The sequence below is a fragment of the Panthera pardus genome, unplaced genomic scaffold (genome assembly GCF_024362965.1).
Source record: "Panthera pardus isolate Hobbes unplaced genomic scaffold, ASM2436296v1 HiC_scaffold_16, whole genome shotgun sequence".
Classification (NCBI taxonomy): Eukaryota; Metazoa; Chordata; class Mammalia; order Carnivora; family Felidae; genus Panthera; species Panthera pardus.
The window spans coordinates 47,132,450-47,146,168 of NW_026526721.1; the positions used below are offsets into that span (position 1 = coordinate 47,132,450).

The following is a 13,719-nucleotide window of genomic DNA, read 5'->3' on the forward strand; positions in this document are numbered from 1 at the left end:
GATTCCTTTCAGATGACTGAAGTGACATATACTAAATTTTCCTAACAACAATCTAGGATCTATGAAACAGAGCATGATATATCAAGTACAGTTTTATTCATATTCAGTATTGATATATCCACAATTTAAAAACAACAGCATGCCAGTATTTCTTATCCCTTAATTCATCTCTTAGTAGAAGCAATTAAAATATAAAGCACATCATTAACTTTTGAACTTCAGTTGGAAAGAAAAATACCATTCATTTCTGAAGAGTAGACATTATCTCATAGTATCCCCAGCCATCCTATGCTTATTACCATTGCCTGGTCTTAAGTGTGACTTTTGGACACCCAACTCATTATTTCCTAATATTCAATGGTACAATGACTTTTCATAGTCTATTTAATTTTATTTAGTCATTTAAAGAGTAAATAGTTGAGATTCCTCAGATTCTTACATTGTGCTCAAGGTGTACTTGAACAAAAAGAAAAAGCACAGCATCTGGCCTTAATGCCACATGACCACATCCTGTCTAGAATGAATTCATTCAGAATTTTTGAAGAAATGCAAGTACGTTAATGATTTTCCTTAGGTATCATATTTTTACTACAGGTACCTTTAATTATTTTGGCTGGATTCCATCAAAGCCAGATGTTAATCAAATGAAATATTTATAATGCAAAACCATTGAATAAAAAATATATGTTCGTTTAAGCAACAGCTTATAGGACTGAAACCAATCGTGTATGTTGGAAAAGCTGATGAAGGAGGTATGACTCTGTTACATTCATAATGTCAGGGTAAGGCTCTGAACTCAATTCAGAGAAATTTTATAATTGTTGCAATCAACTACAGGCTCAGCTTCTGGATTTCTTGTAACAAAATCTTGCTGCCAAGGACATTGATGGGCTCACCCAGTAAAAAATTACAATAATAATGTTAAACTAAATCATAAAAATGCAGGAGGTGGTTACTATAGGGCAGAGGAGAGGAATTGCTTATAAAGTTATAGTGGAAATATCAAAAATACACTTTATTGAACTTTTTAAAAATTAAGCTTTGTTTTTAAACTAGGGTGCAAAAGCAATAAAATGTAAAGGTTACGCAAAAAATGATTTCATTCAATCGTCAACAGCAATGATTCAGCAAATGAAAATAGAAATTACATTTATTCAGCACAGTCATCAAGTCAGCAGACTTGAAGCTTATATATGATAGTTTTCTAATAAAAATAACCAGTTGAAACTCATTTTTAAGAAGGAATTTTGACAGAAAAAAGAATAAAGAACTTTCTGAATGTGTCTCTTCTTAGTGAAAATGAACTTGGTTTGTGCCTAATTTCACATAGTGTAAAGCTCTAAATGTTTTGTGTGGTTTTAAAGTTCTATGAAGAAATTCATTTGAAAGGAATGTAGAAAATAACCAAAAAAGTGTAAATATGAAAACCACGATTGACTTACAGTTAGAAAAATGGAAATAGTGAGAGCTAATCTGCTGTGTGCCCTTCAAAGGTAAAGAATGTCACTTTTAAAAATATTTTTGTGTCTGTTTTTTTTTAATTTGTTTAAGTTTGCTTATTTGGAGAGAGACAGAGAGAGCACGAGCAGGGGAGGGGCAGAGAGAGAAAGAGAGAGAGTCCCAAGCAGGCTCTGCAGGGTCAGCTCAGAGCCCAGTAGAAACTGTGAGATTATGACCTGAGCCAAAATCACGTTGGATGCCTAACCGACTAAGCCATCCAGGCGTCCCTTAAAATTATTTTAAAGTAATCAGGATTTATCCTTCAGATCATCTTTTTACTTTCTGAAAATACAGATTACTGAATCATATGTCATAGACATTTTGGTAGGTAATTTCCATACTTTCTTCAATTTAAATAATAAATATCTCTAAGTGACAATTATCATAGAAATAAACTCCTTTCACTCATTGAAATACCTGATGTGCCTTACACACAGCAAGCACTTTAATAGTATGAAGTGAACTGAATTAGTCACACTTTTGTTTAGAGATTAATGTGTCTCTTGGATTCACACTAGCAAGGTGTCTCACACATGGGAATTAATGAGCTACATCTGTAACCAAAAATATCCATGGAAAACGTGCTGAATTGATCCATATCTGGTTTATTAATCAGGCCCACTACAGAAAGGCTTTCTTGTGGTTGTACTATATTTGGGAGATAAATCGAGTGGGGAAACCACAGTTCAATTTAGAAGTTGTTTGAAACATTGAAGAATGTGGGGGTTTATGTTATATGACAGCAATAAAGTCCAATCCTTAACGGTCGTAATTCTGATTTATAAGTATATAAATATCCTGTATGTTTAATTTTAACTTCAGAGCATTATAACAGTGGTCAATAAGACCCTATTTAATATGGATTTACTTCTTACTGACACCCTCTTCCTTATTTTTTTTTTTAATAAAAAGGTTTGGGGTTTGTTTTGTTTTGTTTTGTTTCTTAAAGTTAGCTTGGTACAAACAGCCTTTAGTTGAAGCAGATGGCTGGAAGTCGGAAGCCCCAGATTCTATCCTTGATTCTCCTACCAACTGGGAATGTGGCCTTGGGCAAGTCATGAGAGTAAATCTACAATAATAGGAGTAATAATGCCTTACATATGTATGGTGCTTTATGATCTAACAGAGCACTTTCACATACAATATCTTATTTAATCTCCACCCAGCCTCCTATGAGGAGTATGGCAATTATTAACAACCTCCATTACAGAAAGTAGAAATTTGAGACCCAGAGACACTAAATCACTTGTTCACAGTCACTTCAATATCCAATGTCACAGCCAGGAACAGGCACACATGATTCCAAGCTGGTCCTTGTCTTTTTACCTCTGTACCACACTGCCGCCCTCTGGTGCCTCCAAAGCTGAAATTACAAGAGCAGCACTGCCCACTATGGTAGCCATGAGCCACATGTGGTGATTGAGTGCTTGAAATGTGGCTAATCCCAGTTGGGATGTATTATGAGTGTAAGATACATGTGGGATTTCTAAGACTTTGAATGAAAAAAGAAAAAAAGAATGGAAAATCTCAATACTTTTTATATTGAGTACACATTAAAATGATAATATTTGGGATATCTTGAGTTAAATAAAACATTAAATTAATCTCACCTGTTTCTTTTAAAATTTTTTAATGTGGCTACTAGAAAATGTGAAGTAATACATGTTTCTCATTGTTTCTGATGTTTGAATGGCTCACATTGTTTCTGTTGGACAGAGCTGGACTAGAGAATTCCATTGTTCAGAGTTTTCACAGTACTAGGCTTGTTTTTGCACCTGTCTTGTTGTGGTTGAGACAAATTTCCAAATATTCTGTCAGACTTAGAGCAATGCAGATTCACATCAATAATTTGGTCATTTTCATATATCTTCCACATACAGGGGAAAATCCAGACTTCATTAGTTGATGCCTCAAATTGCTCATTCATTGAAAAGGGTCATGTTAGACTTGCTGGATGCTTGAAAGGCTTGGAGTAAAAGTACCATGGAAAGAACTATAAATTATATTTATGACTCTGTAACACACTTTATTTTAAAATATGTTCCCATTAAACATTATGAGTGAATGAGACATTGGAGTATTAGGTGATATAGGCAATGTAAAATAGTAATTATATATAAATTTAGCATAAAATACAGTATATTTTATTCCCCCTACCAACTCTTTAAGACATTTTATATATAATCCCTAAAGAAGTAGTTTATTCCCATTTTGAAAAATCCAACAGAAAGTCCTCAGGAAAAAACGGGTTCTTATTAGGGAGAAAAGTATATATTACAGTAAAAAATAGCCCAAATCACTGAAAGTTAACATCTACTTGGCATTGATTATGTGCACTCAGCACAATGCTGAGAGTTAAACCAAGATTATCTCATTTGGGGATTTGAAAATTAGCAAAAGGGAGCCGAAGCTAAACTCTTAACCATTGCTGCCTTTTACTGCAATGCTATTTGAAATCACAATGCAACCTATCACAAAAGTATTAAAATATTTGGAATTGATTCCATTTAATTCATTTCAACCCCACAAATGTTTATCCAGCAAACACAATGGATCAGGAACAGTTTTAGACATTGAAGGAGTATGGGATAATAAGACCAGAGCTCTGCCCTCAAAGAGTACACAAGTTGGTAGGCTTGTGAACATGTTTTTGAAAAATACATACTTATAAATAAGATGATATGAAGGAGGAGTTACTGTTCACTTTCTAAAGGCAGCAATAAAATTGTTACCTTACTTATGTTACAATATGTTCCTATATATTGTAACAGAAATGTTTATGGCTCTGCTGGCAGGTATTGAAGCTTGTCTATTGTTTATAATGCAAAGGTTTCATGTTAGAAACAAAAAACAGGGGCTCCTGAATGGCTCAGTCAGTTAACGAATTTATGAGTTCATGAGTTCATGCAGAGTCAGGCTCCACGATGGCAATGAGGAGTCTGCTTGGGATTCTCTTTCTCTCCCTCTCTCTCTCTGCCCCTCCCTCACCTGCACTCACTCTCTTGTGCTCTCTCTCTCAAAATACATACATGCACGCATACAAACATACATACATACATACATACATACATACATAAACTTTAAAAACAAAACAAAAAATAACAAAACCCTCCAAAACAATGTGATATGAATTTCAGAGGTATGCTTTCTTCTATATATTATACCCATTTAGAGGAAAGTGGGTTGAAACTATCTTAAATACATTCTAGAAAAAGGAGGATGAAAACAAACAGAAAGGGATTGAAATCAAAATGGCACTGAAAATGACAAAACTGAAAACTAAAGAATTTTATAACTTTTAATACAATGATAGTAATATGTTACCTTTGAGGGTAGAGATTAAAAATTGTGTAACTTAGCTAATTATATATTAATTTTTAAAAGAAGGTTTCAAAATATAATGTAGAACTTGTTGCCAATTTCTTAATGTTCTTGCTTATCTACAAGAAAAGAAAAAGAAAAAAGAAATAGCCAACTGTGTGTGGCAGAATTTTAGGTGTCTCTATGTCTTTATTTACACTTTTCTGTAATAATTCCAGAATAAACACGCATTGCTTTTATAATAAGTAAAAAGAAAAACTTTTGTAATCCACTCCAAATTGACTGCAATCAAGACAGGCAAAAATCATATCAGAGGAGTGAAATGCAAATTTTCTTCTCAATCACAAAATTTCAAAATAATAACACATTTCATAGGTTCTCCTTTCAGGGATTATTGCACTTCCTTTGATTCAAGGTAAAGCAAACTGTGGACTATTCAAGTTCTCTAGACAAGAAAGGTGAAAACTGAGTTAGGTTTTCTCGATTTTCTTGAGAAAGTGGTTTAGCCTCCACTGTGAACGCAACTGTAAAGATCAAGGTTATAAAATGAACTCTAAATTGTTATTGCAGCAATCAGAAAAGCAGAGCATCATATAAGATGCACCTCTTCCACCTTGAAACAAATTGGCCATCCATCATTTTCAGTGGCATCTGCTTCAAACTGGCCTTTAGTTCTTAGCCTGGAGATGTATAAAACGCCATATGGGAATATATCGTATAATCACCTCTTTGAGCTGGATAAGGTCTTAGTGATCCTAAAAAGGGAAATATAGAGCTATTCTAAGCATCCCAATTAAAAATTCGGGGAGAAATATTTGGTTTGATAACTTCTTTCATGGAAACAACATGAAAACTTTACTACAAAGAAAACTCAGAAATGTGCTTTGTGTGCCATTTAATCATTAAATCATAAATCCACAGACCATTAGAGCTGAAAGGAGACTTCTAGATTATCTCATCCAATACCAATATTTTGTAGATGAGAAAACTAAGGAGCAGAAAAATTAATTTCTCAGGAAAAAAGATGAAATCACTGAAAAATATCACAAAGAATCCAAGAATTTCTGGAAGCTTACCTAGGAACAGCTAGGTATTCCAAATCCTACGAGAACTTTAAAACGTGAGTTTTTGGTTTGGTGGTGGGTACTCGTATACAAGGAAGGAGAGATACTAGTATCGACTAATATCCATATAATATGTGAAAAGCACATTCATAGTGAATGCTTATACAGCAAAAATAAAAAATATAACAAAGCCAATGATAGCAGACCAGATCATTCACTCGTTACTTAGCTTCCTTTCTTCAGTGAGTCAAATAATTGAAATGAGCTTTTCTTTGCCACTTTTCTGACACAAATAGTCTATTATCATGAGAAACTGGCTACTTCCACAGTTTCTGATAGACCAGAAAGTAATGCGACATTCAATCCTTGAGTTAAAAAAGACAGGCTGTCAAAAGCCTCCTGATTTTATGCATTTATGAAAAATATGCTTATAATAAAATTTTATTATTAAAAACATATTCCTCTCATCTTCAAATTATATACTTACTATACGTTATATACATTCTGGAACAAGTAAATATCAAGGCTCTTTTTCCAAGTTCAATATCTGGCCAAGAAATAGAAATAGTAACCCTTGATTTTAAGGAAAATAGAACAGTGCATGTGTTTCTATTGTCATCTATAAAATAGGAATAGGAGTAGATTCTCATAAAATTGTTTGATGATTAAATTAATAGTATATGTAAAATGTTTAGTGCAGTACTTGGTACACAGTTAATATTCAGTAAATGTCAGCTATTGCTAATAGTAGTAATATTATTATTATTTCTGACATGACAATTCCTCCACATACATACTTCCCTCAATCAGACCAATCTCTTGTGATTCCCCACAGTTTCATGGCCCCATGCCCTTGCTTATGCTGATCTCTCTTTTTGAATGTCCTTTCCTTGCTTCTCCTGCTGAACTCCAACCCATCACCCAAAGTTTAGCTCTGGAGGCTCCTCCTCTTAGGCATTTTCCCTAATCGCTTCACCTGTGTTAATTGCACTCTTCTGTTACCCAGGGTACCCTGCACATATGCCTCTCCTGGCCATTGAGAATGTGGCTTTTTTTTTACTTGATCCTCCCTCACTTCCAACACACACACACACACACACACACACACATGCACGCACGCACACATACGCACACACTGACACATAGAACTGAAAATGCGTCACACTCCATTTTTTTTTTTATCCCTGTAGACATGTCAATTGAATGAACCCACTCCTGTATAAAAAGATAAGTTATTTTTCCTTCATGAGTAGGGATTGGTCTAGAATGTGTACCTAGTGACCTTAGTTTTGAGGGGAAAATTGGGTAAGGGTGGGAATAGCTGGGAGATGGACCTTGGAAACCCTGGGACCTGGTTCTGCCACAAACCTAACCCTGTGGTCTTCAGCTCATGTAACTTCTCTGGACTCAGTTACCTTCTCGGCAAAATGAACAGGCTGTGCAAAATATTCTCTGAGGATCCGCCCAATGCCAACATTTATATGATGCTAAACATTGGTTCATCTCAGTGGTTCTCAAGCTTTAGCAGATATCAGAATCATCAGGAGGGGCTTGTTAAAACACAGATTCCTGGTCAGCAGGTCTGAGATGGGGTACTAGTTATTTGCATTTTAACAAGTTCCCAGTTGATGCTGAAGCTGCAGGTGGAAGGACAACATTTTGAGAACCACTAATTAAGCTTCTAATCTTGTGACACTGTCCCATAGTCACCTTGGTGACAGCACTCCTGATAATGCAAATTCACAGTAGGATGGAGGCAAGTGAACCCAGGCTTCTGTGAGGCTACCATCAGGAGGACTGAGAGCCTGTGGGTGAGTCCTGGGAGAGGACTCAGAAGGCAAACGTTGCTAACCGTAACAGTTTTGTTTAAGGCCCATCTTGTGGGGAAGAGGCAGCCTGAGTTCACAGTGCTGCATGCGAGGCACAGAAAATAGATTGTGGGTTTTGACCCATCCACTGAATCCTGCTGCTGCTCAAGTCACAATGGATTACAATTGCCATCTAGTGATGGTTTTGAATTACTGCATCTAGAAACAACAATGAAATGCTGCTTTCATTTGGACACTGCTTTTTTGTTATGAAACTATATTCAAGATGAGAACCCCTAAGAATAAGCTCTAATGTACTCTGGCATCATTTACATTTATATCTAGATACTATGCGAATAAACATGTATATAGCACTTACTGTGTACTAGGCACTGCTCTAATACTTTATATATGTTGTTACACACAGCAGCCCAATGAGACAGATACAATTATTATCCCCATTTTTCCAGAAAGAAAATATAACTACAATGTACAAAAAAATTAAGAAACTTGCCTGAAGCTGCCCAACCAGTAACGTGTACAGCTGGAATTGAACCTAGACAGCTCCTGGAGAGAGATTACTCTAGCCAGCCTCTCTTATGTTGGCAGTTTAAAATAGTTACCAAAACAATTGTTACCTGTAAATAGTTATCAGGCCCAAGTCAATTATCTGGGGGAAAAACTCATAAAATACATACTGAAGCAATGAGTTTTTTCTGATTCTTCCAAATGAAATCAACTGATGTAAATAAAGAAATGCTTCTACCCACCCAAAGACATTGTCATGCAACAAAAAGAGCAAAAATTTAGAATCAACTTCCAACTTGTTATGCAACCTTGGACAACTTGCTCAACCTCTCTGGGCTCCACTTTCTTCATCTATAAAGTACAAAAAAAAATGTAGTTTACATTCTTTGGGGATTCTTTAAAATCAGATTGGATTTTAGAGTTAAGAGTTATCCAGTGTGTGTGATCACAAGAGGAAATGTGGAAGCAATGGGCAGTAACCAGTTTGGTTTTTCTTAAATGGTCCTACATGTGGGAAAGGAGACAGGACAGAAGATTTGATCTTCTGATCTACTGTCGGGCAGTGCTAGCAGTAAATAATAACACTCATGGCATTTGCAGTGAAGTAGATCAATGCTTCACTTCTCTTCCCGGATGCACTTGCCTGTGTGCCCGAACTCTGCATCCCTGCCTGTTCCAGCCTCCCAAGAGTCCTCACCAAAGGGCAGGAAACTCACATCTTTGCTGGTGGATTGAAGTTCAACCCCCTTCACTTCAAATTCTGTGATCAGAGATTTGCTTGGATTTAAAAACCTGGTCCCTGCTAATCCTTTTAGCTTCTTATCTAACACTTCCATTACTAAACCATTTCTTACCTCAGTAGGCCAAACAGTACAGAATGGTTACCAAAACAAAGTACTAACAGTTTCTTTGTATTGTGTATGTATAATATGCTAAGATATGCTGATATAAAGATTCTTGATCATGAAGGAAAATAAACATGTAGACAGAGCTCAAGGAATAAAGGGTAATAATTAAAATATAGTGAAGTAAAATATCACTATCTCACTGTAATAGATTTTTATCTCATTCCAAGTACAGTAAAACTTGGATTGTGGGTAACTTGTTCTGCGAGTGAGTGTTCTGCAAGACAAGCAAACACTTCGAATAAGTTTTAACTTGATAAATGAGCAATGTCTTGCAACACAAGTAGTATGTGATGCTGAACAGCACATGATCACAACTGAGCCAATGGTTCTGTCTCTCTCTCTCTCTCTCTCTCTCTCTCTCACTGCGGGATTGTGGGTGATTGTTTCCTATGTTCGGATGCTTGGTCTCAGGCCATGGTATTTGGCAGAAATCAGTGATTTTTCAGGAAGTTAGAAGATACCCACAACTAGCACTAGTGTATTTTTCATTGCTTCAAAGCACCTATGGGCAGTCCTTTGCTTTTCCATTCAAGGGTAAGCTTAGGAATGCTTGCTTCATTCTAGGTCAGGCTGCCTGCAGATAGAGACCCTTTCCTCTGCTGCCTTATTGTCAGTTACATTAAATACAGTATATGATAACAGTTGTTAATACTGTAGTCAACATCCGTGTGAGCATATACAATGGCCCCCATGCAGAAAAAGACTCCTTTGAGCCAATAAATAACAGTGAGTCTGTTAGTGATAGTGAAAGTCATCCAACACAATAATCCTCCTCTCTCGTCTCCCTCACACCAGCCATGAAGGTTTTCAAAAGTAAGTGCAGATTAATTTATTTTTGCTTATATTTTGTATTTTCTTCATTATTTCTATTATATTACAGTATTGTAATCATTTTTATATGAATATTTTTGAGCTGTGGAACAAATCATCTGAGTTTTCATTATTTTTTATGGGGAAATTCACCTTGATACACAAGTGCTTTGGATTACTAGCATATTTCCGGAACGAATTATGCTTGCAAATCAAGGTTTGCAAATATATTTGCATATATTTAATGCTCATAGCAAACTCAGAATTAGGCTAGGTAAGTGTTATTATCAACTTTATTTGCAATAAAGCAATGAAGGAAATTGAAACAGAAATTTTAAAAAGCTTCAAAAAATAAGTAAATAATTGAGGGTCCATATATCCCAATTTTTAGTCTATGCTTGCCCCATAATTATAGTTTCTTTTAACAATAAAACCTTGACACAAAATGACTACCTTGTGATTCTTTGAATAAAAAAGATTAATTAGAAGATTAATTAGATCCTAAGCATAGTAGAAAGTCTACATTAATTCACTCAACAAACATGTGTTGAGAATCTACTGTGTGCCTGGCACTGTTTTAAGTGTAGGGGATTTAAGGGTGAAGGAGGTCAGAAATGACATTCCACCTTCAGAGCTTACATTCTATCTTGTTGAAGAGAAGACAATAAACTAGAAAACAAATAAATATGTAATACTGTGTCTAGTAATAAAGAAAAACCACAACCAAGAGAGTTGAGAGCATTGTTTTAAATCAGATGATCAGGGCAGACCTCTCTGAAGAGGTGACATTTGTTCACACGTCTGAAGGAGGCCAATTCATGTAGAGATCTGAAAGGGAGTTCAAGCAAAGAGAAGTGAGTGGAAAGTCCCAGGGCTGGGAGCCAGCTGGGCTTGTTCCAGAATAGCAAGGGACCACTGGCCTGAGCACATTGACTAACAAGATGGTGTCTGGGAAGAGGGCAAGGCCATAGTATGCATGCCTTGCAGGCTGTGGAGGCAACTCAGAGTTCATAGGAACTTCAGTAGGGAGGCACAGGAGGGTATTGACAGGATGTCTTTATTGGTCTGCATCTTTAAATCATCATTCTGGTTTCTCTGGGCAGATTAGACTCAGGCCAAGAGTGGAGGCAGACACTCTAGTTAAACTACTGTAACAACAGTCCAGGCAAAATATGCTGGTGCCTTAATAATAGTGGCTCAGGATGTATCTTTATGGAGAGGTCCTAAAACTTGTTGATATATTGGCTAAGTGAGAAAAGGATAAATCAAGAACATCTCCTAGGCATCTTAAATAGTCCAGTTCATAGAAGCAGAAACAGAATGGTGATTGCCAGGTATTGGGGGGAGAAGGAAATGGAAAGTTGCTGTCAAATGCATATAAAGTGTCAGTTATGCAAGATGAATAAATTCTAGAGATCTACTGTATCACATTGTACTCAAAAACTGCAGTAACTCTGAGAAACTATTTTCTAGGGAAATAAAATTAGTTTTCAACATTATCTTGTGAATCATGCAATGTCATTTAATCATAGATTACGTCAAAACTTAAATTTAAAATGTTATTATGCATTTACCAAAAACACTTTTTTTTAATTTAAAAAAGGGCTACATAAACTCTCAGAATTTTTGATGGGGAAAAAAAAAAAAAGAATATCTCCTAAGCTTTGAGCCTGAGCAACTAGATAAGTAGTAATATCATTTTCCAAAATAGGGGAGCCTGAGGTAGAATTAGTTTCCTAAACCTTGTAACCTTCTAATTACACTAGTTAATCTGATTTCAGAATTTTAAATTCAAGAATCGTTAAGCTACGTTACCACTTTTGAAAGAATGAGCCATGTATAGCAACAATGATACTCTGCTATCACATGGAGTCCCACTCTGAGATAGAATTCTAAACTAGACAAAGCAGCCTAAGCTGGTGTGATGTTTCTAAATGTTCTTTTGTAAAAGAGTTTCAAAAACCCATAACTAGAGAATTATGAAATCATGCCTTCTGTTTAGGACATGTTTTATAAATATGAGTAATGGAAGCATAGCTCTCCCCGCTCTCAAGAAGTACAAGGTACAAGTCCACGGTTCATTTCAAAGGAATGTTAAATATCGGCCTGAGATTTATACTCTTGAGAAAGAAATGTTACAGTGGAATCAGGGAAGAAATGTGCTGGGTTTGAGCCAGTGGCTCTTTTGTGGGAACCACAGTCTTGAACACGCAGGCAGCTGTGTTGTACTGAGCCCGGCCTCAAAAGTTTGGGGACAGTGTCATCACATCACCCATGCATGATTGATAAGAGCAAGAAAACACTTTTGGAGTACAAAGACTTAGCCAAAGTCACCAGTAAATCTGAGATGGAGCCAAAACTGAGTAAACAGTAGTTTTTAAATGGACACAGAAATTTTTTGATTCATATGCAGAAAAAACAAAAGGGACACCAAAGTCCAAGGAAATGTAGTTCCTTTATCAGGCCCCACTTATACAGAGAGAACAGCTCCTTTTCAACATTTTGGCTTGTCTGATGGATACTAATGAGCTCTGATCATTTGTGTAGAAGAAGAAGCAGTGAAATTTAATAGTGTATAAACTATATAAAGACAGGGGGGCCTGTCTTCATTATTGTTGTGTCCCCGGCAATTGCCACTGTACTTGGCATATACTTAGCACTGAACAAATCCTCGCTGAATGAATGAATGAATACACAAAAGCCTGAATAAATGATTAAAGCTAAGGAAGGAAAGGAATCTCTTCTTTCTATTTGTATATATATATGTATATATTTGTGTATATACATATATATATTTATATATATACATACATATATACACATATATGTATATATATGTATATGTATATATGTATGTATATATATTTATTTATATACATATATATATATATATATAAAACCATGGTATCAGGTGAAACGTAACCAAAATGACAAGAGGGAACCATTCTTTTTTTTTTTTAATGTTTATTTATTTTTGAGACAGAGAGAGACAGAGCATGAACGGGGGAGGGTCAGAGAGAGAGGGAGACACAGAATCTGAAGCAGGCTCCAGGCTCTGAGCTGTCAGCACAGAGCCCAACACAGGGCTCGAACTCACAGACCGTGAGATCATGACCTGAGCCGAAGTCAGACGCTTAACCGACTGAGCCACCCAGGCACCCCAAAAGGGAACCATTCTTGTCTAACACACTCTTTTCCTCTGATGTAGCAATTCAGTTCTCACTGCCTACATAGTTATATCATTCACTGACATTGACTGAGTATTAACAGATCTTTATCTCTATCTTTCAATGGTTTTTATGTGGTCTACATTTCCCACCTATTCTCTGTACTCTTTGGTGAGGGGATTACCAGCCTGAAGAGTTAAACAAAAGGTTGAATAATTGACAGGCTGCAGCTCCAGAACTTGATTTTTGGACCACCCTCTCAATTCTAAGATTCTTAGCTCCATGTCCAAGACTCAAGTTTGCCTTAAGCTTACATCAGTTTAATCACCCTTACCACTTCTGACCTCCTGCTCAAGGGCAGCCTTTTTTCCATTGTCATCATTCTATCTGGCCATAGCTGTTGAGTAGCTATGGTTGGAAATGAGTAAAGGGAGAAAAATAAGAACTTAAAACGGAATTAAATGGGATTCATCCATTCCCAGACCAAACCCTCTATAGGAGAGTATTGGAAATCTCATCTACAGCATAGACTGGCCTAGGATCCAGTCTGGGTGTTAGAGGCTGTTGGCACTCCGCCTTGAGTAAACGAGCATGAACCTGTCCTTGTATCAAA

General features: G+C 36.2%; 1 protein-coding gene across 3 annotated transcripts in view; it reads left to right on the forward strand.

The window, feature by feature from the left end:
• COL8A1 (collagen type VIII alpha 1 chain) overlaps window positions 1–13,719 on the forward strand; it is a 151,904-nt gene that overhangs the window by 97,440 nt on the left and 40,745 nt on the right. The gene's annotated exons all lie outside the window — the stretch shown is intronic.